The sequence below is a fragment of the Pogona vitticeps genome, chromosome 2 (assembly GCF_051106095.1).
Source record: "Pogona vitticeps strain Pit_001003342236 chromosome 2, PviZW2.1, whole genome shotgun sequence".
NCBI classification, from domain to species: domain Eukaryota; kingdom Metazoa; phylum Chordata; class Lepidosauria; order Squamata; family Agamidae; genus Pogona; species Pogona vitticeps.
In genome coordinates, this window is record NC_135784.1 from 257295508 (window position 1) to 257320382 (window position 24875).

Below are 24875 nucleotides of genomic sequence, written 5' to 3' on the forward strand. Positions count from 1 at the left end.
GTGACTCGAGAAGATCTAGATGGGAGAAGGCGTTCTGCTAGATATCGAGGCCCTAAACCATTTAGGGCTTTATACATAATCATTAACATTTTGAAATCAATGTGGAAACGAAGGGGCAGCCAATGCAAGGCAGCCAGAGTAGGAGAAATATGCTGGTGTTTTCTCGTTCCACTAAGTAGCCTGGCTGCCGCATTCTGCACCATTTGAAGCTTCCGCATCAATCTCAAAGGTAGCCCCACATAGAGGGCATTACAGTGGTCTAATCTCAAGATTACAAACACATGAACAAAAGTGGTGAGGGCCCCACCATCAAGATAGGGTCGCAGTTGGGCAATCCTCCATAGATGGTAATAGGCGGACCGGACCACTGATGCCACCTGGGTTGCCATGGTAAGTGCCGGATCCAGGTGTACTCCCAAGCTGCGAACTTCACTTTTCGCGGTGAGAGTCACCCCCCAAAAGAGAGGGAGTTTCCCAAACTGCTGATGGAGGGCCTGCCCACCCTCAGGACCTCCGTCTTGTCTGGGTTCAGCCTCAACCCATTCTGCTGCATCCATTGCAGCACAGCCTCCAGACAGCGCTGAAGGGACAGAACGGCATCCACTGAAGTAGGTGAAAAGGAGATGTAGAGGTGTGTGTCATCAGCATGTTGATGGCATAAGGCCCCACACCCCCTGATGACCCCACCCAGCGGCCTCATATAGCTATTAAACAGCATTGGGGACATTATCGAGCCCTGCTCAATTGAGACTCCACGGGGCTGAAACACTCTCCCCAAGCTGTACTCTCTGGGAACAGTCCTCCAAGAAGGATCGGAACCAGGCGAGCGCCAGGCCACCAATTCCCAGCTTGGAGAGCCTCCCCAGGAGGATACCGTGGTCAACAGTTTCCAAGGCGGCTATGATATCGAGGAGGACCAACAAGGACATTTTGTCTCTGTCAGCCTCCCTCAACAGGTCATCCAACAGTGCAACCAGTGCCATTTCTTTGCCGTGGCGCGGCCTGAAGCCTGACTGGAATGGATCCAGGGCATCTGTTTCATCCAAAAGAGCCTGAAGCTGATCAGCCACCACCCTCTCCACCACTTTACTGAGGATAGAAACATTGGCAACGGGCCTGTAATTGCCAATATCATCCGCCGCCAAATTTGGTTTCTTCCTAATGGGCCTAATGAGTGTCTCCTTGAGGGCAAGAGGGGCTTTGCCCTCCTGGAGAGACCCATTAATTATCACTGTGGCCGATTCAGTTGTTATAGGCCTGGCTGCTTTGATTAACCAGGCCGCACAAGGTCCAAGAGAGGAAGTGGTGGCCTGGCAGTGATCAAGCGCTTTGTCCACCATATCTGGCATCCTGGTGGATGGTCTCCACTTTATATTTTAAAAATGCTGCAATTTGGTCAGGAGAGATATTAATAGGAGGCCCATCACTTAGACCAATTCTGGATAGATCGCAAACTATACGGAAGAGTTCCGCCTGCTGATTTGAAGCTTCGCTTATCCGGTTAGTGAAGTATGCTTGACTGGCAGCCCTCACCTTGGGAAGGTAGAAGTTAGTTGCGATGGTTAGAATCCATTGGTTCCTGTTCTCCAATTGCACTCTCGCCATCTCCTATTTCGCTTCATAGCTCTCATCTCCTGGTTAAACCAAGACCCTGGCCGAGCTCTGCGCCAGAGAGGGTGTTTAGGAGCGATCGTGTCTACAGCCCTAGTGGTTGTAGCAAAACAGCAATCAATCAGAACCTCGACAGGAGCGCCAGACAGATCAGCTGGAATCCCTCTCATGGTATCCTGGAATCGTGAGGATCCAGTAGCCTTCGAGGGTGGACCATTAAAATAGGTCAGTGCTTCCTACGGGGAGGGAGAGCCACTGAGATGTTACATTTTATTAGGTGGTGATCTGACCATGACAAAGGAACTGACACAAGGTCAGTCACCATCAGACCACACTCACTCCGCTCAGTGGAGAACACCAGGTCTAGCATGTGACCGCCCACGTGTGTGGGGCCATTGACATGTTGGGACATGCCCAAGGAAGCCCTGGTTTCCAAGAACTCAAGAGCTGGACCGGAAATCTCTGCCTCCATATGGATGTTGAAGTCACCCAGGACCAAAAGCCGCGGGGACTCCAACAGTGCAGCGGAGACAAAGTCTGCCAGCTCTGGTAAGGAAGTGGCTGAGTCGTGGGGAGCACGGTAACTCAGCAAGATCCCAATACCATCCCTGGCCCGAATCAACACGTGGTGGGCCTCCAGACCTGGCTTCACCACCAAAGAGTGCCTAATAACCTCCAGAGTATTTCTATAAACAATAGCTTCCCCTCCGCCCCTCCAGTCTACCCTGGTGCTGGACTGCATAGCCAGGAGGACAGGCAAGTGTCAAGGGAACTCCCCCTTCCCTGCCCATCCAAGTTTTGGTTATGCACGCCAGGTCTGCATCCTCCTCCAGTATAAGATCTTGAATAATCTGGGATTTATTGGACACAGACCTGGCATTCAAGAACACCAGTTTTAGAGTGGAGGGCTGGCTGATCTGACTACCTCAGACTGACAGTTGGTCACAGTGGCAGAACAGTGAACAGCCTTTAAACATCTGTTCACCGGTCTTCTAAAACGAGTGGGAACTGTGACATCGCCATATCTCCGTCTACCCGTAATCCCTCGGATGTTAGAACCCCCACTGGGGGGGAGCAAGTCTTCAACTCCATATCAAAAGAAAAGAAAAACAAAGGATACACTAAATTAATACAGTAGACAATAATAACAAGGATTAACAAAATTGATCCAACATTAAATAATAATACAAACTTAAACTATTATCAGTTATCAAATTTATCAAATAATCAATTTGGGTAACTTATCAGATTAGCAATTTAAATAAAATTAAATTAAGCAGCTTAAATAAGAACTTGGGCAATTTAAATGAAATTTAAGTAGAAAAATATACATTGATTTCAAAAATAAGTGTGATAAAGACAACAGAATAAAACAAACTAAAATAAACTAAGTAAGATATAACAAAAAGAAAATTAAAAAATAAATAAAAATAAACAGAAAATAAACCCAAAATTTACCCCACACACAGTTGGTCCTGTCCTGCAGCGCTCTGGTCGCAGGTCTTATTTTCCTCAATGAGACTGTCAGAAATGAGTTCAAGTTTGTGGAGGCAGAGCACAAGCCAGGCAGTCAGGGCAAGGCACGGTGCAACGTTGGAAAGAAGGGGGAGCAGAAGGAGAACCACTGGAAGCATGGCACCTGTGCTGCCTCTCTCCACGACATGAGGACAGATGAAAAATTTCTCGCCAAGCATGCCAGAGGACATGGCGGGGAAAGAGACTCCCCTAACCATTAGTGTCAGCGTGGACTCCCAGTTCCAAACGGGGTCCTCAGAGGAAACTCCGAAAAGAGTCCCACGGTGAGCCAGCACCAAGCCAAACCTCTCCAAACCCTCAACCAGCCTCTTGGTTCTCCTCAGTCCCCCAACTTCGGGCTCACCATGCTTCCTCCAAATGGCATTTGCCATCTTTCCAGGGGGTTCCTCCAGGAAACCTCGAACTGGTGTGCTCCTCTGAAACCTTTCTGTGCTGAATCGTGTCCCCCGAAGCCTCAGCACCAGGCCCAGAAAAACTCAGGCTCCTCCAAACCCCCACAATACGAAAGCAGGCTCCTGTAACGCTAAGCTCTGCCCCACAGACAAGCCAAGCTAGCTGCCTCTCCCCCTGTCCTCCAACCTGCCACGACAGCCTCCAAATAGCTCCAAAGCAGCACAGGGACTGATAGAAAAACTCACCAAGTGAAAAGAAACAATAAGAAAACAAAATAAGAAACAAAAGAAAAGAAAAAAATGGACCAAAGTGGCGGGGGAACACGCTCCCAGCCAGCTATCGGTCTGCCGATTTTAATAATTTTACAAAGCACCTCTTGTTAATATGAAGAATGTTTTAAGGAGCCTTGTGGCACAGTGGTTCAATTGCAGTACAGTGGTGCCTCGCTTTACGATTGCCCCGCATTACGACAAAACTGCATTACGACGATCTTCTTGCGATCGCAAAACGATGGTCTGAATGGGTTTTTTTCGCTTTGCGATGATCAGTTCCCTGCTTCGGGAACCAATTCTTCGCAAAACAACGATTTTCCTCCAGCTGATTGGCGGTTTCAAAATGGCCACCGGGTAAATAAAATGGCTCCCCGCTGTTTTCTGGGACAGATTCCTCGCTGCACAGGCACTGAAAATGGCCGCCCTATGGAGGATCTTCGCTGGACGGTGAGTTTCCAGCCCATTGGAACGCATTAAACAGGTTTTAATGCGTTTCAATGGGCTTTTTATTTTCACATTACAACGTTTTTGTTCTACAGCGATTTCACTGGAACGAATTAACGTCGTAATGCGAGGCACCACTGTACTGCAGCGAAGACTCTACTCATGGCCTGAGTTTGATCCCAGGCTCAGCTAGTTGGCTTGAGGTTGATTCAACCTTCCGTCTGTCTGAGATTGGTAAATTGAGTACCCAGCTCACTGTGGGAGTGCACTGTGTAGCTTGTATAATTAAGCTGCAAACTGCCCAGAGAGAGCTTTAAGCACTATGTGGCCTTATATAAGTAGCACACTTTGCTTTGCTTTTGGAAAGTTTCTTTTGGTTGTTTTCTCAATACCTCTGCAAGCCAACTAATCAGTTTTACATTTAGAAAAATGCACTCTCTATAGTAAATTCTCAGAGGCCAGCACTGCTATGTGAATAATAGCAACTGGTAACAGTTTGTGGCATTTCCAACTTATTCCAACATAAAGCATTTTCTTAATATATTGTCAAAGTAGAAATTATTGGGAATGAAGGAAGGGGAAAGTCGAAGGTGCAATTCATTTTTGGGTATCATTAGATATCTCCTGCCTGGACATAACACATTCCAGGTTGAATTAATAGCAAAAAAGCAGAAGACCTGGGAAAGCACTGACTTATATGGAATATATAGAACATATAGGACCATATAACCCCAGCCATTAATTATATTTAGAGATGGGGTATTCATATTTGTATCCCTGTGGATGTGAATACAAATATCAGCACCTTCCCCCAGAACTGGCTAGTGCACTTATTGCTTGCCTCATGGCATGTATAGCCATCATCATTTGCGTTGTGCCAATCACAAAAGTAGGCTGAGTGATATTTTCTGCCTCCCTGGAAGGCTGACCACTCAGCAGCTGAGCAGGGAGATACATCATCCCACCACCTCACAGGCTGTGCGGGGAGGCGAGGAAGCACTGGCTGGGCTACTTCCATGATCAGTGTGACATGAACGACAATGGTTGTGTGCTGCAAGAGATAAGCAGCCCATCCAGTTCGGGGGTGGGGGGAAGAGGGTCCAGTTTCCCCAGGCACCTATGGTGCCAATATTTATATTTGTATCCGCAGGGATACGAATATCCCATCTATTATATTGAAATACAAGGACTGTGATTCAGCTTAAACAGGAAATTTGAAAACTCATATGTTCTTAGCAAGGTTACTCATATTCCTTTACCGACCAAGAGTTGTTGTTTTTTTTCCTGGGGAGGGGTTGTCAAGAAAATAGGAAGAAATACTATTTCTCTACAGTTTAGGAAAACTTCTTTTAAAAATTGTTTTCAGTTTCAATGCTCAATGCGATCCATGCTCTGAATACATTTAATAATAAAACATGGAAGTGCTAAGAACATTTTACAATATTGTGAGAGGCGACCATAAAATTTTAAAAAAGAAAATTGTATTTCAATGATGTGCACAAAAGATAAAGAGATCAAATTAGTTAAAACGTTTCTGGACGAACTTTTAAATCTGCTTTCTAAAAAAAAGGAATGCTTTATTTTACAACAAACCAGGATTGTAGCTGTGTAGGCATTGCTTCTGTTTGTTTTAAGAAAACCTAATCCAGTTTTACTATATCAGGATTAACTAACTTCCAAGGCATGTTTTGTTCAGTTTGTTCTCCCCTTCTGTACTGTAACCTACTTACTGTAACTGTAACTTTTGTGGTACTGTACTTGCAGAATCAACATAGAGAGGAAAGTAGCTGACGAAAGAGGGCCATTTCTCTTGGTAAGGCAGTCAGACAAAAGATCTTGAAAAATCAGCAGGCCTGTTAATTACTTTATCTTGCTTGTTTGTGTCACCAAACTGTTTGACCTGCTATTGATGTCACCTCCGTTTTCATCCTTCCCTTGGTATCTGGTGTCATTTTCTTATTGCAGTTACTTGATTCCTGGCAATTTTATGGTTGACATTCAGAAATGAGTTCTCACTTCCTTCCTTTGATTTGTACACATTACTTAGAACCCCGTTTTGAACAACATGCTCTGGCTAATTGCAGCTGATTGACAAAGTATCAGGGCATGTCTTCTTTATGCAATTGGTTGCATGGCCAGACCTGTAGCAGAGATGCATTCCAGCACTTCATCAATTAGCAACTGCAAGTTTAGGAAACCTTAAATGAACACCAACATAATTCTGACCATTGATTGCCGAGAGCAATTTCATTTAGAGATCCCAGAATTGATCCTTAGTGGGAAGGGCTTCAGGCAGCTGCCAGACATGATGAACGTTGGTTGCCTTTGCAGGTGATTTTTCTGTCTGCTCAGTTCATGGGCAAATGACGTATCACATTCAATAGTGTCAAAATTACTTTGGGGCAAGTGCAGATGTGTGTCCATTTTTTAAAAAAATCTAAAAGCTGATAACTAGTGAAAGTCAGAATCATAGAATCTCATAGAAGATGAACCACCATTGTTTTTGTTGCTGCTGCCTGATTATCTCTGGGATATTTGGCCCATCCCAGCCATTCTTGGAATGTGGCCACTTCCCTGCTTCTACGTCTTGGTTCCATGCCTGCAATTGTGTGTCTTGTGCCATTTTGTTATTACTTTAGCCAGAGCTGAGATGCTGCATTCTAAAAGAAACCTGTTTCATTATTAATTATGTTTTGGGAGCCAGATTGTCATTATTATTATCATTGCTCTGACTGCACAAGTGAGTCATTTGCCTTGCATGTAATTAGCTTCTTGTGTTGTCCTTTTTCAGCAGGTTAGAAAAATACATAGGAATACTCTTTTGTGGCCAGTTCTGATACTGCACTTTTGAAATATTTATAAAAAGGGAAAAGCAAAGAAAACTTTTCATTGCCACTCAGGATTGATAAGAGAATTGCATAAAACATGGACAGTTCTTGTTTGGATACATTGGTTGGTTGGTTGGTTGGTTGGTTGGTTGGTTGGTTGGTTGGTTGGTTGGTTGGTTGGTTGGTTGATTGATTGATTGATTGATTGATTGATTGATTGATTGATTGATTGATTGATTGATTGATTGATTGATTGATTGATTGATTGATTGATTGATTGATTGGGAATTATTACAACCAGCAAGTAGCTTTGTAATCTCTCGTCACATCACTTGTTACTTAAAAGGTAACTAGTTATAGGTAACTGTCTTATAGTTAACTAGTTATTTCTGAGGATTTTCTTTAGCTTACTTATTTTCTAAAGGCCTTTCAGAAGGATGTTACATTATTTATTTTTCAATATCTTAACACACACACACCCCACACACATATCATAGATTTATTGGACATATATTTGAGGATCAGCTTCTTTGTTTTATAAAAACTGCTGAACAATGTGGAGCTGTGGTGGCAAAATAATAATCTTAAAATGCTTTATAAAATTATTCATACAAATATTTGGGATAGGTGTATATAATTAGATACTGCATAAAATATGTATGATGTAAATGTTCTGTATGTTATAAGAGCTATGAAATCAGCATTTCTTAAATGTTTAAGCATTTCATTTCTGTTCAGCAAGTATTGTGGCATTTTAAAAATGATTGCTGAATTAGGTCATTTTCTACTCCCACTCAGACATCAAAAAATTATAGTTACATTTCTTTATCCATTTTCCCCCTTTGAACTGTACTGAGGAAGACGCATTGGAATAAAGGAAGTAAAGGATGTTTAGGGTGCTTTATTCCTTCATGTTGCCAAGCAGTCATTTTCTACTACCATGGCTGGAAAGGCTGGCCATGTATTTCATAGAATCTGTGTGTAATTCCTAAAAAAATTTCAGCTTGCTTCACGATTGTGCTGCAGCACCCCCTGTGACACAGTTGGTGAAACAGAACTGACAGTTATGAAAAGCATCTAATTGTATGTATGTTACTGTGAGGGGAATGTTCAATAGGCCAACCACCTTGAACATGTGCTCCCAAACAGACTTCCAGAAGACCCTGGTGGGAGAGCAGACTGAGGACGTGGAAGGTGGGAATTGGGCCCCAGGTAGCAGCCCAGAGGAGAAGTCATCACATGTGGAGGGTGGCACCAGAACATGAACAGGATGGAGAGTAACTGGCTTAAAAGAAGAGGCATCCAACATGGAGTCAGAGGACTGAGCAGAGGCATCTGAAGAGTCCTCTCCTATTTTCTGTACCCTCGGCAAGAACTAGGCCTTGCTGCTCCAGTATCAAAGAGCAAGTCAGATGGAGCACCTGTTGTCACCCAACCCAAGCTCCTGTAGTGGTAGACCTTGTGTCAGGCAAAATACTGACCCAGCAGTCCCATGGCCACTCAGAAGGGGTGCTGACAAAGGAAGAGGCATATCCAGTGGTTGGAACAGATACTTTAAGTTCAGGACGAACTGCTAGGACTCAGGGATCTCTATCCGCCTGGAGTTTCTGGCCCTCCCTAAAGAGCATTAGTTGGCTGGAGGCTGCAAATTCAACCCCAGCCTTAAACTGAAGACTCTGCTGTGTTATTGAAAGGAACTGAGTCCCAGCAAAGGACAGTGAACAATGGGGAGTTAGTAAAACAACTCAATCCCCCACGGACTTTTTGGGACAGGAGCTACAACACACTGAACTTGATAGTGTGCCTCATTCTCCCACCCTAATAAAAGGTGAGTTTCAGCAACAGCAAGAGCTTAGAGTCCATGGAGCCTATGGTCGAGGAGACCCACCAGGCCACTCCTGGTGGGGATGCAGCAGCCACAGTTAGCCAGTGTAATTTGATGTGTGTTTTCTATTGATACAGTTGAAGTTTTAGTCTTGACATCACAAGGGAGAACAGTGAATGGTAGAGGAACATTCAGGGTTGAGCTAATGAATTACTGAGGGTACATTCAGAATCTTGGTTTACTGAGGGTATCTTCAGAGTCTTGAAAATGTCACTTGCTATCATCAACCCTTCTCTTCACCTCATTACAGGTGAAGAACTGCATCCTGCAATGTTTGAATTGTGACTGATTTCTAAAAATATTTCAGCAATCTTCTTATCCGGGAGTCAAATTTGTTTGGTGTTGCCTTTTTTTTTTGCAAAGTTTATGAATTATTAAAATACAGTGGTGCCCCACTTGACAATTACCCCGCTTGACGCTGAAATCACTTAACAATGCCTTTTTTGCGATCACTATAGTGATCACAAAACAATGATTCAATGGGGTTTTTTCATTTTACGATGATAGCTTCCCTGCTTCGGGAACCGTTTTTTCGCTGGATGATGATTTAAGACAGCTGATCGTCGGGTCGCAGAATGGCTCCCCACTGTTTTCAGGACCAATTCTTCGCTTTACAGGCATCGTAAAATGGCTGCCCTATGGAGGATCTTCGCAAAACGAACAGGTATTTCTCCCATTGGAACGCATTGAACCAGTTTTCAATGCATTTCAATGGGTTTTTTTTCTCTTGACAACGATATCGCTTAACAGCGATTTTCCTGGAACGGATTATCGTCGTCAAGCAAGGCACCACTGTACCTACTCAGCTGATTTTTGATAAGTGCACAAAAGACCTTACATGCCTACTTGCTCAGTAGTAAAGATACTGCTGCCACCTCTCCTCTTCACTAAACAGAGATGAGAGAAACCCCTTTGTATCCAGCAGATTGGAGGATTTCTGTTGTGGGTTACAGTATATGCTTCTCTCCTTGAAAGTAGGAGGCTTAGTAAACAAAAAACCCAAGCTATACAGACTTGCCTCTCATGTTTCTAACTGGAGAAACATGTGCAGAATAAGGAGGTCACTGAGCAGCCTTGATATTAATGTATGAAAGGAGTTTAACTTTATGACATATTAAAGGGGGGAAATTACAGAAAATCCTGGGGGGGGGGGGAAGATGAATATAGTTGTGGAATCACATTATGAGAAACTCTCTGCTTTATGGTGGGAGGGAAGATGGAATAAAATGTTTCATTTGGTAGTAAGTTCAAGGATTAGTGAATGAGCCTGATTGTCAGATATCTATGAGAGATCAGCAGCATTGCCATTTACATCTTTGACTTCTTGTTGTTTAGTCGTTAAGTCGTGTCTGACTTTTTGTGACCCCATGGACCAGAGCACGCCAGGCCCTCCTGTCTTCCACTGCCTCCCGGAGTTGGGTCAAATTCATGTTGTTTGCTTCGGTGACATTGTCCAACCATCTCATCCTCTGTCATCCCCTTCTCCTCTTGCCTTCATACTTTCCACTACCTTTCTTTTAATATTAACCTGTCTCTGGCATGTTTAAAACTCATAACATAAAGAAAAAATGTATTTTGTTTTATGTTGCTGCAGAATGGCACAGATGAATCAGATGCTATGACGCCATCCATAAGCAACATATTAGGGCCATCACTGCTGTAATATATTTCATACCTGTTAGGAGTGGTCTGTGTGTTCCTTCCCCAGCCTCTTGTGAAAAATGAGGCTGGCACCCAAAGTGAAAAGATGTTGTCACATGTTCTTATTAATTCCCTGGGTTACCTCTTTGTGTCTTGTTTCCTTTCTTCTAGCTGTATAGTCATTATTTTACACTGGAGTACATAGTAAATTGGACAGATAGGGGCTCTGTCAAGTTCATGTTAGCACTTTATCTTCATAAATGAGTCTGATAATTTCTGTAATGTAACTGTAAATATTCCTTCAAGTTAGAGGATAATGGTGTTCTTCTTTTTCAGCTCTACTTAGGTCCTAGTGCGGCATTTTGTGCTTTAAAAAAATCATTGCCTCATGCTGTTCTTTTTGAAATGACGGATATAAAATTGCTGCCCTTGTCTTCCTTTGTAAAATTTATGCCAGGGGCACATTTTTTTTATCCTATTTTGTCTCTTATGAACTATGCACATTTCCCTGCAATGAATTATGAAACAGAAAAGTTGAACCAGACTGTGCTGAAGGGAAGCATCACGATACATGCTGGAAAAATTGCCCCATTTCCTTATATAATGTTAGATGAAGTTTTAATGTATTGTCATGGCCATTTCTTCTGTATTGCCTGTTTCATTTTCTCCTAATATCTGCTGTGACATTTTAGATTGTATTAGAGAAAACAATTGACCTGGATAAACTGAAAGCCTTTGGCTGGGGAGCAAACCATTGACATTTCACCATTGCTAAACTGTTGGTGTTATTTGGTATGCATTTGCTTTCAGTGCTGCCTCATTTCAGATGCTTCACAGGACAGTAAACACCATGTAGAGTCTAATAAGCAAATGTGATAGACAATGCATGATTTATGGAGGTACCTCAAGAGTGGTTATTGTTACGAAGATGCTTGATTTTCATTTCCCCTTTCCACCTGGTGTTGATAAGCATTTTCCCCCTGTTAAATAGCTTTGACCCAAAAAGGTACAAAATAGGAAGGTATGATAATATAAACCAGCCACTCTCAACCTTTTTTTTGGCCACAACCATAAACACAATATGAAAGAAATACAAGCTGAATCAGGATTGTATAATTCACATAATGAACTGTACAAGGTTGTGTATTAAGAATTGTTTCCAGTTTGCGACCTCCTTCCACCCAGGGACCCCCAGGAGGCCATATGGACCCTGTTGAGAATGGCTGATATAAACAATCCTTTCTTTTTGGAAGATAGTTTCAAACCATTAAAAAAATCTGATAGCTCGTCCTGTAATCTTGCTAACTTGTAATTGTGTGATTTAAAACTGCCACAGTTGTCCTCAACTAATACTTAATTTGAACAAACCTATATCCTTTAAAATTTATGTATTATGGAAATACTGTAATAATTTCTTGTCAAGATGGTGAGTTTTCTTAGGGTTTTCTAGATAGTAATCATTTATTGTTTCCTTCTTCTTGGGGCACCCTAGGACTCTGTTGCTTGCCCAAGGCTACACAGGTTAGCTGTCCTCCTGGGAGGCACAGAGAAGAATCAAATTCCCTCATCCTGGTTCTGCAACCAAATGCTATGGTCCTTAAATCCTTGTTCTGCAAATATAAACATGGAATTTCACTATCCGAAGATTTCTATGAATAATGTAATAAGGTTATAAATGGGAAGCATGGCATGGGGACATACAAATTCCACAGAGTACAAGGGTAGTTGTTGTATTCTTGGTACAAAGTATTCAAACAAAGATTAATTAAACAAATGTACATTCATGATTTGACAATCCATATCTGGAATATTGGTGTCTGTGGGGTGAAATGAAGTAATTCTAAATTTAGTATTTCTTACTAGTACAGTGGTGCCCCGTATAGCGAGGTTAATCCGTTCCGGATTAACCCTCGCTATACGGAATCATCGCTAAACGGGTAGGGGAAAGGTATTGGAACGCATTAAACTTCGTTTAATGCGTTCCAATACCTTTGTTACTTACCCGTTCAGCGAGGATTCCAGGTGCCGGCAGCCATTTTCGCGCCTTCGCTAAGCGAGGGCAGGGCGCGAAAACGGCTGCCGGCAGCCATTTCCGGGCTTCCGGCCGCCATTTTGGAACCGCCGATCAGCTGTTCGGCGGCTCCAAAATGGCCGCCGCAATACCCGATCTTCGCAATGCGGGTTTTCCCCATTGCGAAGATCGGGTATGTTTCCGTATAGCGATCCCGAAAAAGGGATCGCTATACGGAAACATCGCTATACGGTGCACTCGTTAAGCGAGGCACCACTGTATCTCTAATTAGTATTCAGTAGGTAGAGATATATGGGACGTGGTGGCGCTGTGGGCTAAACCGCAGAAGCCTGTGCTTCAGGGTCAGAAGACCAAGCAGTCGTAAGATCGAATCCACGTGACGGAGTGAGCGCCCGTCACTTGTCCCAGCTCCCGCCAACCTAACGGTTCGAAAGCATGCAAATGCGAGTAGATTAATAGGGACCACCTCGGTGGGAAGGTAACAGCGTTCCGTGTCTAAGTCGCACTGGCCATGTGACCACGGAAGATTGTCTTTGGACAAAACGCTGGCTCTATGGCTTGGAAACGGGGATGAGCACCGCCCCCTAGAGTCGAACACGACTGGACAAAAAATTGTCAAGGGGAACCTTTACCTTTACCTAGGTAGAGATACAGTCCAAGAAGAAGAAGAAATGCTCCAAACTAGTTTTGCCATTCTTCTCCAAGAAACTTCTTTAGCTGCTGATATCTACAATAGTGGTCTTTTGCCTTTGGTCCATTAGATGGACTTCATACCCACAAGATTCATCCAGGATATCTATGAAGATTCTCAGTCATCTAGACGTAGTTATCTGGAAGTTGAGTCATGGCAACTGAACTTCTTTCTTGTTTCACTACTCATTCAAGTTGCTTCTTCAGTCTGAGAAGAGTTGATAGGAGACCCCTGATATATCCTCCACATTAGTTTCACTTCCCCTTGGTCTGAATAGGTTTGTTAGAAGGACAAAGGACAGTGGTCTTTCTGGTGTGTGTGGTCCTTATCTTTCAGGGGATGGATGAAAGGGCAGCATGATAAATAGGAGACAGATTGTATCTAAGATCTCCACTCCTTTTGAGAGACAGATTTTCTATATGCACCTATATGTATGGAGGCCCCCTGACCCCTCCCTATTTCTCAGTCCAAAATGAGTCCATCTTGATCATCAGATGAGTGTCCCTTGTCCTTCAAGGAGGAATATTCGGAGCCCTACATTGGAGAAACCAAACAGCTGCTAAACAGGAGAATGGCCCAGCATAGGAGGCGCAGCAGCTCAGGACCACAGTCAGCAGTGTTCTTGCTGATTGCATCCTAACAAAAAAAAGTCCAGTTGCCATGACTCAACTTCCAGATTCATCGAGGATGTTTAATGATCAGTCTAGTGAAGTTTAAAATATCTGGAGTGCCATGATGCCAAAGATTAGTAACCACTAATAGAACAGTATGCCCATTTAGGATTTCAAGGACATACATATTTAGAGGGTTCATGAATTCAAAAATTTCTATGGATTATCCTTTTTTACACTGGCCAGAATGCTATTGCTTTATGAAAACCCATAAGGTGAGTCACTCAAATGATTTTACCTCTTCTGCCTGTCTATTATTACACTTTAGTACTTCCACTCACTTAATAGTCAAGTCACATGCCTGGTCACATGACATAGGAAAATCCAGATAGGAAACCTCTTGTGTGATTGCCCTTTTGCTTACAGTTTTCTGCTAGTAGGGTTCTGGCCATTATTTGTAAAGAGCATGTTTATTTATTTATTTTATTAGATTTCTATCCCACTGTTTTAGACAAAGTCTACTCCGGGCGGGTTCCATTAAACATTGGAAGCTAAAACAGTTTAAAAAAATTCAAAACAGTAGTGATTAGTAATGCTGAGTAATGCTCAAGATAGGAAAACAGAAAATTATAATAAAAATAAAATCAAGTATTGACAGGAGGGAAGGCCTGCCTAAAGAGCCAAGTTTTTAATTGAATCTTAAAAACACCCAGCGAGGGAGCCAGGCGAATCACTGATGGGAGGTTATTCCAGAGCCGAGGGGCCACTGCCGAAAAGGCCCGGTTTCCTGTTCTTTCTTTCCGGGCCTCTGTTGGCGTTAGGCCACTCAACCGTCCCTCCTGGCTATGGTGAGTGATTCGGTTAGATCTAGGTGGGAGAAGGCAATCTGCCAGTTATCGAGGTCCTAAACCGTTTAGGGCTTTATACATCATCATCAACACTTTGAAGTCAATGTGGAAGCGAATGGGCAGCCAATGCAAGGCAGCCAGAGTGGGAGAGATATGCTGGTACTTTCTCTACTAAGGAGTCGGGCCGCCACATTCTGCACCATTTGAAGCTTCCGCATCAATCTCAAAGGCAGCCTCACGTAGAGCGCATTACAGTGGTCTCATTGCAAGATTACAAGCGCATGGACGAAAGTGGTGAGAGCCCCGCCATCAAGATAGGGTCGCAACTGGGCAACCCGCCACAGATGGAAATAGGCGGAGCAGGACACGGACACCACCTGGGTTTCCATGGTAAGCGACGGGTCCAGATGTATCCCCAAGCTGCGCACCACATTCTTTGTGGTGAGAGTCACCTCCCTAAAAGAGAGGGAGTTTCCCAAACCACCGAAGGAGGGCCTGCCCACCCTCAAGACCTCCGTCTTGTCCAAGCTCAACCTTAACCCATCCAGCTGCATCCATTGCAGCACAGCCTCCAGACAGCGCTGAAGGGACAGAATGGCATCCACTGAGGTAGGTGAAAAGGAGATGTAGAGCTGGGTGTCATCAGCGTACTGATGGCATGAAGCCCCACACCCCCTGATGACCCCACCCAGCGGCCTCATATAGATGTTGAACAGCATTGTGGAGATGATTGAGCCCTGCAGAACCCCACAATTGAGACTCCACAAGGCCGAAACGCTCTCCCCAAGCTGTACTCTCTGGGAACAGTCCTCCAAGAAGGATCGGAACCAGGCGAGCGCCAGGCCACCAATTCCCAGCTTGGAGAGCCTCCCCAGGAGGATACCGTGGGCAACAGTTTCCAAGGCGGCTATGATATTGAGGAGGACCAACAAGGACATTTTGTCCCTGTCAGCCTCCCTCAACAGGTCATCCAACAGTGCAACCAGTGCCATTTCTTTTCCATGGCGTGGCCTGAAGCCCGACTGGAATGGTTCCAGCTCATTGGTTTCATCCAATGCCATATCTCCCTCTACCCGTAATCACACTGATGTTAGACCCCCTGCTGTGGGGGCAAGCCTTCCACTCTATGTCAAGAAAGAAGAAAAACAAGATACACTAAATTAATGCAGTGAACAATAGTAAGAGAATGTTTATAGGTAGTGGGAAAAAAGAAAAGAAAATAAAGGTTTGGAATTCCATGAATTCTTGAACTATTTCCGTGTTGTTCCAGATACTCCTCTTTTAAACTGGCATTAAATGAAAAAGCAAGTTATAACTATCTTATTAATGTATTTTGGCTTCAATAGCAGTTTGTATCTCAGAAACCGAAGTGATGCTATATTTAGACACTGTGACAATTTGACTCATTTCCTTCTGGATTTTTCATCAAGCTAACACAGTTTTCCAAGGAATTCCACGACGGTCTAATATTCCCATCTATATTTTATATATTAGCTGCAGCTTATAAAAATATTTAATTCTTGTTCTGAACCTTTTCCCTCCAAAAAAAATCTGTATGGAGGTGTACAGATTCAGCTTTGCAGTGAATGTAGACCCAGTGTTTAAAACACAGACTTGGAATCTTGATTGGTTTTCCCAGATACCTTGCAAAACAATTACTTGACCTGTGAAATGAAGCTATTAAATTAGTAATAATCTCCTGAAAACCAATTACTTGAGAATCACCTGAGAGACTTAGCTCTTTCTGAAAAGAACATCTATTCACAACAGTAGTGAAAAACTAAAATGAGCAATATACCTGAAGAATGATTAAATCTACAGTATATCAGATAAATTACCTGAATTTTTTTGGCAGATTATGGGAAGAATCAGACATCTAGATTGCAGTTTTCCTCTGCAAAGTTATTGGCAATAAAGGACAAATTATTGGTGTATTCTGTGTTAGTATAACATTCCCTCTTAGGCAGTTGAGGTCAGACAAATAGCACTACCCAAGCTATCCTGCAGGAATTGAGAGGTTTGAGATGTCTCCTTTTCAAATGGTTCACAGAGGGGTGGGGGACATCAAGCACACACCAACACCACATGTAAATGCAAGACACTGTTTTACCATTTATTAATAATCACAGTAAAGTTGTGCACCAATTCTGGATATTAAATTCCAAATACTAGTATCATACTGTGTTTCAGCAATGTGAGAAATCCCATCAATTTAGTAACCTGGGCAATTGTGTGAGTGCTGATCTGTACAAAGATTACCCCCCCTTTTTTTTTTTGGTACCATAGCAATGCTTGTACAAATTGTGTTGTTCCTCTTACCATGTTTCCCTGAAAATAAGACAGGAATTAGAACTCTGTGTAGTGTGTGGGATAGTTGAGTGTAGCTGTGGAATCAGGGTTTTTATGTCCTTTTCAGGAGATTGGGTGATCAGGGTGGTGTTTTTTGTTTTTTTTGTTTTTTTGTTTTTTGTTTTGTTTTGTTGCTATGGGTGTATTGTTGTGATAAGGGGGAAGAAGATCTGTCATTGTGATTGATGGGTGCCGTTAGCTAATCTTTTGTGTGCAGTGATACCCAGCCACAAGGACTGGTGATATACCCATAACAAAAAAACACCCTAATCTCTTGAAAAGGACAAAAAAAGTTGACCCCACAGCTACAAATACTCAACTATCCCACACACTACACCAGAACACAGACAGAGTTCTAGCTCCCCTGAAGATGCCAGCCACAGATACTGGCAAAATGTTAGGAATAAAAACCTTCGGAACATGGACAAACAGCCTGAAAAACCTACAACAACCTAAAGGGTAGATCTTTCCTTTTCTCTGTCATTGTGATCCTGTCTAAGACCCATGGTTTCTGTCTGTGTGAGAGACATAAAATATTACATTGGGAACTCTCTAAATGTAAAGCTTTGACTTTCATGTCTAGAAGAACCAGTATGATGTGACCATTAGCACAGGGGAGGCCATGGGACATCAAGGTTCAAATCCCCATAGAGCAGCGGTACCCAACCTTGGGTCCCCAGATGTCCTTGGACTACAACTCCCATAAATCCTGGCCAGCACAGCTAGTGGTGACGGCTTCTGAACATTTCAGTGCAAGAACATCTGGAGACCCAAGGGTGGGAAACACATTGGCTGAAATCCTGTTGCTTACCATTGTGTTGCAACTAGGATAATGCCAGTAGAGGTGTGGTTTAGCCATCTCCTCTGTAAGTTCCATTGATTCAAGTGGGCCTACACTCGTTGCCACTTAGTATAGTAAACAACAGTATCTGTAGTAAGTCATTGTGTCACCTAGTCAGGAAGCATGCCAACATTTGCCCTAGGAGAGTTGTCAATCTCTCTCTTCTCCTCGCCTAACTCACAGGGTTATTGAGAGATGTAAACAGAGAAAAGGGAAGCCATGTATGTTGATGTGAGCTTATCAGAGAACAATAGATTATAAATGTACCTGAGGAATACTGGTTTGGTTTGGCTTTATCCCAAGAGTACATGAAGCACATAGATATCAGTCTTCCAGCTGGTACCTATGCATTTTTGCAAAACAAGTTTACCTGCTTGTTATTGTTTTCACTGATGACTCTTTGATGGCTAGTCAAGCAAATTCCTTTGTGCCACAGTTCTGTGGCCTGAATGGAAGAGAGTCCAGGCCCCGCATGAATTTCAGTTTCAGAAAAGAGAGAAAGAGGGATTTGGGGTTTTGGGGGGGAGGTATCCCAGAAAGAAGCCAGAAGTAGGCCTTCTGCCAGGATGATAAAATGCAGGCCTACTGGGGAGGAGAAGAAGGAGGTGGCTATCTGGATGTACAAATACATTCAGTTCATAATCTGCTCGTTCAGAATAGCTCCCCTGTCATTTCACAGCCAAAAGCACAAGAAGCGCCTTGGTGTCACAGACCCATCCCGGTCTGGGCGGATAGCCTGAGAGGCAGCTTTTTAAAATTTTACTGGCCGAATGATGACATCATCTGTCTTTTGTGGTGACAATTTATGCCAGTAGGATTTGGGCCACTAATCAGGGATTCGGCAAGTATACTTAATTCCATGTACTCCATATGCATTTTTATGAGCATACCTCTTTTGAATATCAGAGTAACCAAATATATTGATGTTCCTGCACAGTGATAATGACAGTGTCCCTGGCCAGATTTAATGTAATGCCTTCAGCAGTATTATCTGGCAGGTTTCAGGGTATTCCTTACAACGAGAGGAACTGTTCTTGTGAACTGGGAGGAATTGAGTCATTTGTACATATGTGTTTACATTTCCCTCGCTATTCTGAACCCCACACTCAATATCTGGGCCCAATATTGCTTAAGGTAAGAGAGTGGTCAGATATAGACAGAATGCGTTTTCTGTTAAACGACAGGGTGGAGAAAGTCGCATGCTTCATAGCACACATAGTGAACAAGCCAAAATAGCACAGTTTGAACCAGGACTCCCTCCTTGAGCCAGGTTTAAGGATCTTCTGATGTAATCATTGGGTTAATTATGACAATAAAAGTTTTAATTATTATTATTAAGTACATAGGATAGAGTGGAGAATGTGCCTTGTAGTATAAGTAACAAAACTAAATTGAATCTGAACAAACTAATATTGTACCAGAAAGTTGCAATCAAGTTTTACTGAATGTAGTTTTTGACTAGGTGTTTTGTATATGCCAATAAAAGTTTTGATTGATTGGTAATGACAGTGGATTAATTGAATGTGTGCTGTTCTGTTGTTATGAAGAAACATTTCTCAAATTATGTACTGTGTATCCAAGTCTGTAGTATGTAACACTATTCTATTTCTGTTAATCAGAATGAACATACCGTATTTTTCGCTCCATAAGACGCACCTCTCCATAAGACGCACCAAATTTTTAGGAGAAGAAAACAGGAAAAAATAATCTGTTTTCTTCGCTCCATAAGACGCACAGACTTTCCACCCCCCTGTTTTGTGGGAAAAAAGTGTGTCTTATAGTGCGAAAAATACGGTACATACCAATTGTTTTAAGCTCATCCATAGTTATTCAAAGAAGTGCATACCACTTTGAACTGGAGTCAATGTCAAACCCACCATTGAGTTTAATGTTGCTGGATCATACCCAAAGCAGCTTGTCTGAGATAGCTGATGGTTTCACGGGGTAAAATGTAATTATGTTTAGCACAGGTTTGTGGCATTTAAGCAAAGGTGACTGCAGTCATCCACACTATTTTACACTACAGTGCTCCCCCTTTTTAAAAAGGCTCAGTGCAGATGTTCCCATCAAAGACACAAAAGCTGTTTGTAATTATAATTTGCAGTATTACTTTTAAAAATTTGAGCTGAGTTTGTTAAAATGGCTCTGATGTGGTTAAAACATCTGCTGTTCAAAAACTTTGTTTAATTCACTGAGCCCATTCTTGTCTGGTGTAAATTCCTGAGGTTTCAGAATTGAACAAATGACTTTTTTTGGTGCAATATGTTTTACATTAACATTCTGTCTAGAAATACAATAAGGGGAATTAGGCATCCCCACCCTGTTTAAGCTCTTTGGTCCATAATACCTTTCAGATGACACATCTCATAGCTAGAATGCTGGCAGATTTCAAAATCATCCACACAAAGCAATAGTGTAGTCCTGGAAGTGCATCAGACTTTTCTCCCCACTGGTGGAAAGAGAGTTCCATGGGGAATTCTTTCCTGAATGGCAGCAGAATTGTAGCTGCTCCCATTAGTGCTCCACAGCATTTTAGTAGCAACCAAAGATCCACAGAATTAAATGTCCACCCCCTAGATCCCCTGGCACACACCCCAAATGAAGCCAGAGACCGACATCAGTCTGCTGATTTTGTAAATTCTTGCCTGTTGGAGGCAGTGTGGAGGGAAGAGAAAGGCTGTGCCAAGCTCCTCCTCTGTTCAGCAACCGCAGAGAGCAGCATTGAGAGAGTAGGTAGCACAAGATGTTGGGTAGAATTTTCCGTTGGTACACAGTGCCTTCACATATCTGACCGTATTGCTTCCTTCAAACATACTGTATTCATAAGCAAATGAAAATAATGGAAGTGAGTGACTTGGAATCTTTTCAGGACAACTGCATTACACACAGACTTTGCTTTTTATAGAGCTATTGACCAAAGAGAATCCAAAGAGTGTGCCATCCTCAGCAATAGAAGGAGCTCCCTTCACTCAAATAAAGACACTAGAAGGGTCTTTGAGAAGATTGAGCCTGGAACAAAAAAAGAGATGACAGGGGGAGCCATTTGGGCAGGAAAGTCAGGGGGAGAAGGAGGGGGAGAATGAAAAGTCACTGACACAGAAACTTTACCAAACTTGGAGGGGTGCTTGGCCCTGGATCAGGAGGAGTAAAAAAAAGAAGCAGGAGGAGGGGTGGGTTGAGATCATCCAGGAAGACCCATGGATGCATGAATGGACAGAATTCAGGTTGCCCAGAGAGTTTACTGAAAAAGAGTGGAGGCAGCAGATTTATAGAAAGCCACCTACTAGGATAAAACTGAGGAGAGGGAGAGAAGAAAGAAGGGAAAAGCCTGGAGAAAGCAGGAAGCCCCAAACAGAAAACAAGAAATTTTCCTCACCCATGCAAAATCTCGTTGAATGAGTCTGTTTTGGCCAAGGCAAGAGGAGAAGGGGACGACAGAGGATGAGATGGTTGTACAGTGTCATCAAAGCAGCCAACATGAATTTGACACAACTCCGGGAGGCAGTGGAGGATAGGAGGGCCTGGCGTGCTCTGGTCCATGGGGTCACGAAGAGTCAGACACGACTGAACGACTGAATGACGACGACATCCAGATCAAGGCAAGCGGGCATGGAAGCAGCTGATTGGATGGGGTTTCCACCCATGCTAGTAATGCAACTGAGCAAAGAACCTGAGCAATCAGACAGTTGGCCTCATAAAAGGTATAAGAAGATTTATTGTCATTTGATGAAAGAATATGCATGGGACCTCCTCTGAAGCAAGAGACAGAAGTTCATGTTGAAGCTGTTCATACTAGTTTGTTAAAGAATAAATATATATTGATGTTGAAGACTGAAGTTGTGGCCCCATCTGTGATGGGAAAGAAGGAGAAAGGGGAGGTGGAGGGCGAGCCCAATCACATAACTCTTTCCCAGTTAGTTGTCTTTTCAACCCTGCTTAGAGACACATACAGGCACATATGCATATGTATGTTGTTAGATCTTTTTTGCCCCAGTATGTGTCTCTTTACGTTTTTCTTTGTTTTTGAATATACCTTTCCCTTTTAATTTTTAAAGCTATATTAATAGTATCATGCATTTTAATGTGAGTAAAGCTTAGAGCCATCTGTTCCTCTTGTGACAGCTGATACATTAACCTTGTGAATTAACTTGCCTGCTTTTCATTACTGTGCTGTCTAGAGGGCTGAATATGATTCTCAATGCTTAGTAAACTATCTGAAGGAGAGAATTGTATGACAAAAATATCTTTAATGGCACATTTCAGCGTATAATTTTGTCATTTTAATATTTTATAGCATACATCTATTGGAGGAGAGGCATTTCCAGTGGTGGTTGTATACACTGACATCATCCTGAACGTTTGAAAAGCTACATTGAAAAGTTCATTCACACACTTTTATTTGAGCATGTGGATTATTTGGGGGGGGGGTAATTTTTCTTCTACCACTCCCATTTTTTCAGCACTCCAGTTCTCTTCCTGCTTGCTGTTGCTGTGTTTGTTAATCTCCTTTCCTAGCCTTTGCCACTAATCTTAACCCCACTGATTTCAACTGAAAGCATTTAGGTTTTTAAAACAAAGCATAGAACTGTTCTCTAGGAATGTAATATAGAGACGTCACTCCTGCAGAAGTAAATAAACAACTATGTGGCTAGAGAATGCAGTTCATACTACTTCTTGTAAAAGTAAATATTTTCAGTTTGATCCAAATTTATTCAAAGTTAGAACAGACCCTCTAGATTAATCAACAGGACTTAAGTTAGTCATGAACCATCAGTAGGCAAGGTCATATGTAGAACACTTTCCCTGTCTTTTGTATTTTGGGGGCATTTCATGTGGCCTTCATAATAGCAAGTCCATGTGTACAAGTCATTCATTTTTGCTTTCATATACAAGAATACTTGAGCTTTGATTTCATGGAAAAAGAAATTCAATGCAGAGTGTTTTATATTCCCAGTCAGTATTAATTTTATTGTTGTTGCTGAAGAATGTAATTCCCTTCATGCCTCTGTGGAGCTCCTGCAGTAGTGTTTCCACTTCAGTTATCTTTTAAAGAATTCTGAGAGCTTTTCTTTACTTTACCCTCTTCTTCTGTCTGGCTCGCCTCCAAGACTCTGTTCTATTCTGTCTCCCCAGATCATGTACAATGCAACTAGCATCTCTTAATAGGTCCACTGCATTGCAGGGGAAAAGTTTAAATAGTACAAAAAATATTCAAAATTGAAACAAATTTTAGTCAGGAATACTATTCTAAGATGTGTGTGTATGTTTTTTCAGGATTAGGAGATGAACAGATCAGCAATCAAAACTGTCATTTCCCAAGGAAGGGAAATTCCTGTTTCTGGCCGTAATGAAGGAGCCAATCCACCTATGATTGTACTACAGTACATCCTCTCTTAAAAGAATAGGAATTAGGTTTGAATGTGGGTAAATTGATGGGATTAGATACTAAAATTGAGGGCAGGAGAGAGCCATGAAGCTCCCTGGGGTCCCAAGAGAGATCCTTTTGATTGTGGGGGTTCTAGTTCACTCACTTAGTTCTTACAAAGTTGGCTTTGAACTTTATTACAATTGACATGTGTTTTTTAAAAACTTATTATTTTAGTGTGAAAATATTTCAGCGTATATGTGCGAAATGGTGGCAGGTGGAGTTACGATTTGACAGTTGTTTGCATCAGTCAAATAAACAATTCTCTTGTAATACTTCTTTTGGAAGCTTATGACTTTATCTGAAAGAATATTAGGTCGTGGACAAAAGGATGCACAAATATTTGCATATACAGTACATGAGTGGTGTTGGCGTCTGGCATGAGGATTTCCCATTGACCATGCACCCTCTCTGAAACAGCTCTTCTTATATCCCCATTTCTATTACTCGCAGCTGTTTTTTTCTGGAGCAAAATGACGGATTCTAGTGATGAATATTCATATCCCACACTGAGACATACACAAAAGTGTATATGGTATACTGGCCTATGTCAGTTCCTGTTTCTTTTGTTTGTTCATGCATGTGAACTACGCTTTTATATTGCAATCTGGGTGGAGTAGCACTGAATTTCCTTAAGGAAGTAGCCAGATAATTCCAGTTCTTTTGTTCTGAATGTTTTCTCTTTTTATCTGTATAGTTATAAAAGCAAACCATTGTTTGGTTTCCACTTTCCTGGTGTGAAGCTAAGAAAACAAGTACGCTGGCGGGGGGCTAGGAAGAAAATTACACTTTGAAGGGCAGTGCAGAAATGTTAATGAGTTGTTTAAATGGGAAGCAAAGCATGTTTTTCATGCCATTTTCCAAAAGGCACACAGACACTTTTTTAAAAACATGATTGGACTTTTCTTTGTCAGGAGGCACTGCAATCACAAATTGACGCAAAATAAAAAGGTCTTAACATTTGGTTCGGATCTTGCTTCTCAGAAAAGGAGTGGTATGTATATATTAATGGCTTGATGTTTTGTTGGTGAACTGTGTTTTATGTTTTTTAATAGATAACTTTTGAACTTTGCATCAAATAATGATAATTCGTGGGTATTTATCATGAAGATATGCTTATCTGCTAAAGAAAATGTGAAATGGATCAAAATAATATGGTTTTTCTCAGAATATAAGCAGAGGATTTCAAAACTTGTTGTTTTGTTTCACCTTTTAAAAATTGTTTCATAGTCCTGTCCATTCTCATTTCTTATTCTGCTCATTCAATCTTATTTTTAATCACTAGATAGCTTTTTCATTCCGTGTCTCACACTTCTCCACTTGCTGATCCTGGCTTCTACAATTCTGTCTCATCCAATCCATCCATATCAATTTATTTTTTCTCTCCTCCTTGATCTCTCTGCCTTTACTTAGGGCCAATCTCTCATTTATCTCTTGCTTTTGTCCTTTTTCATCATGTTATGATTCC

General features: G+C 42.1%; 1 protein-coding gene across 4 annotated transcripts in view; it reads left to right on the forward strand.

Annotated features, from left to right (window-relative positions):
• The window catches only part of MCC (MCC regulator of Wnt signaling pathway), a 320126-nt gene that overhangs the window by 116393 nt on the left and 178858 nt on the right, over positions 1 to 24875 (forward strand). The window contains exon 1 of one of the 4 annotated variants that reach the window (XM_072992457.2): positions 12931 to 24401. The exons of the other annotated variants lie outside the window; for them this stretch is intronic. The gene's annotated coding sequence lies outside the window, so the exon portion shown is untranslated. Of the gene's footprint in view, positions 1 to 12930; positions 24402 to 24875 lie in introns of those variants that run through there. 4 annotated transcript variants of the gene reach the window in all.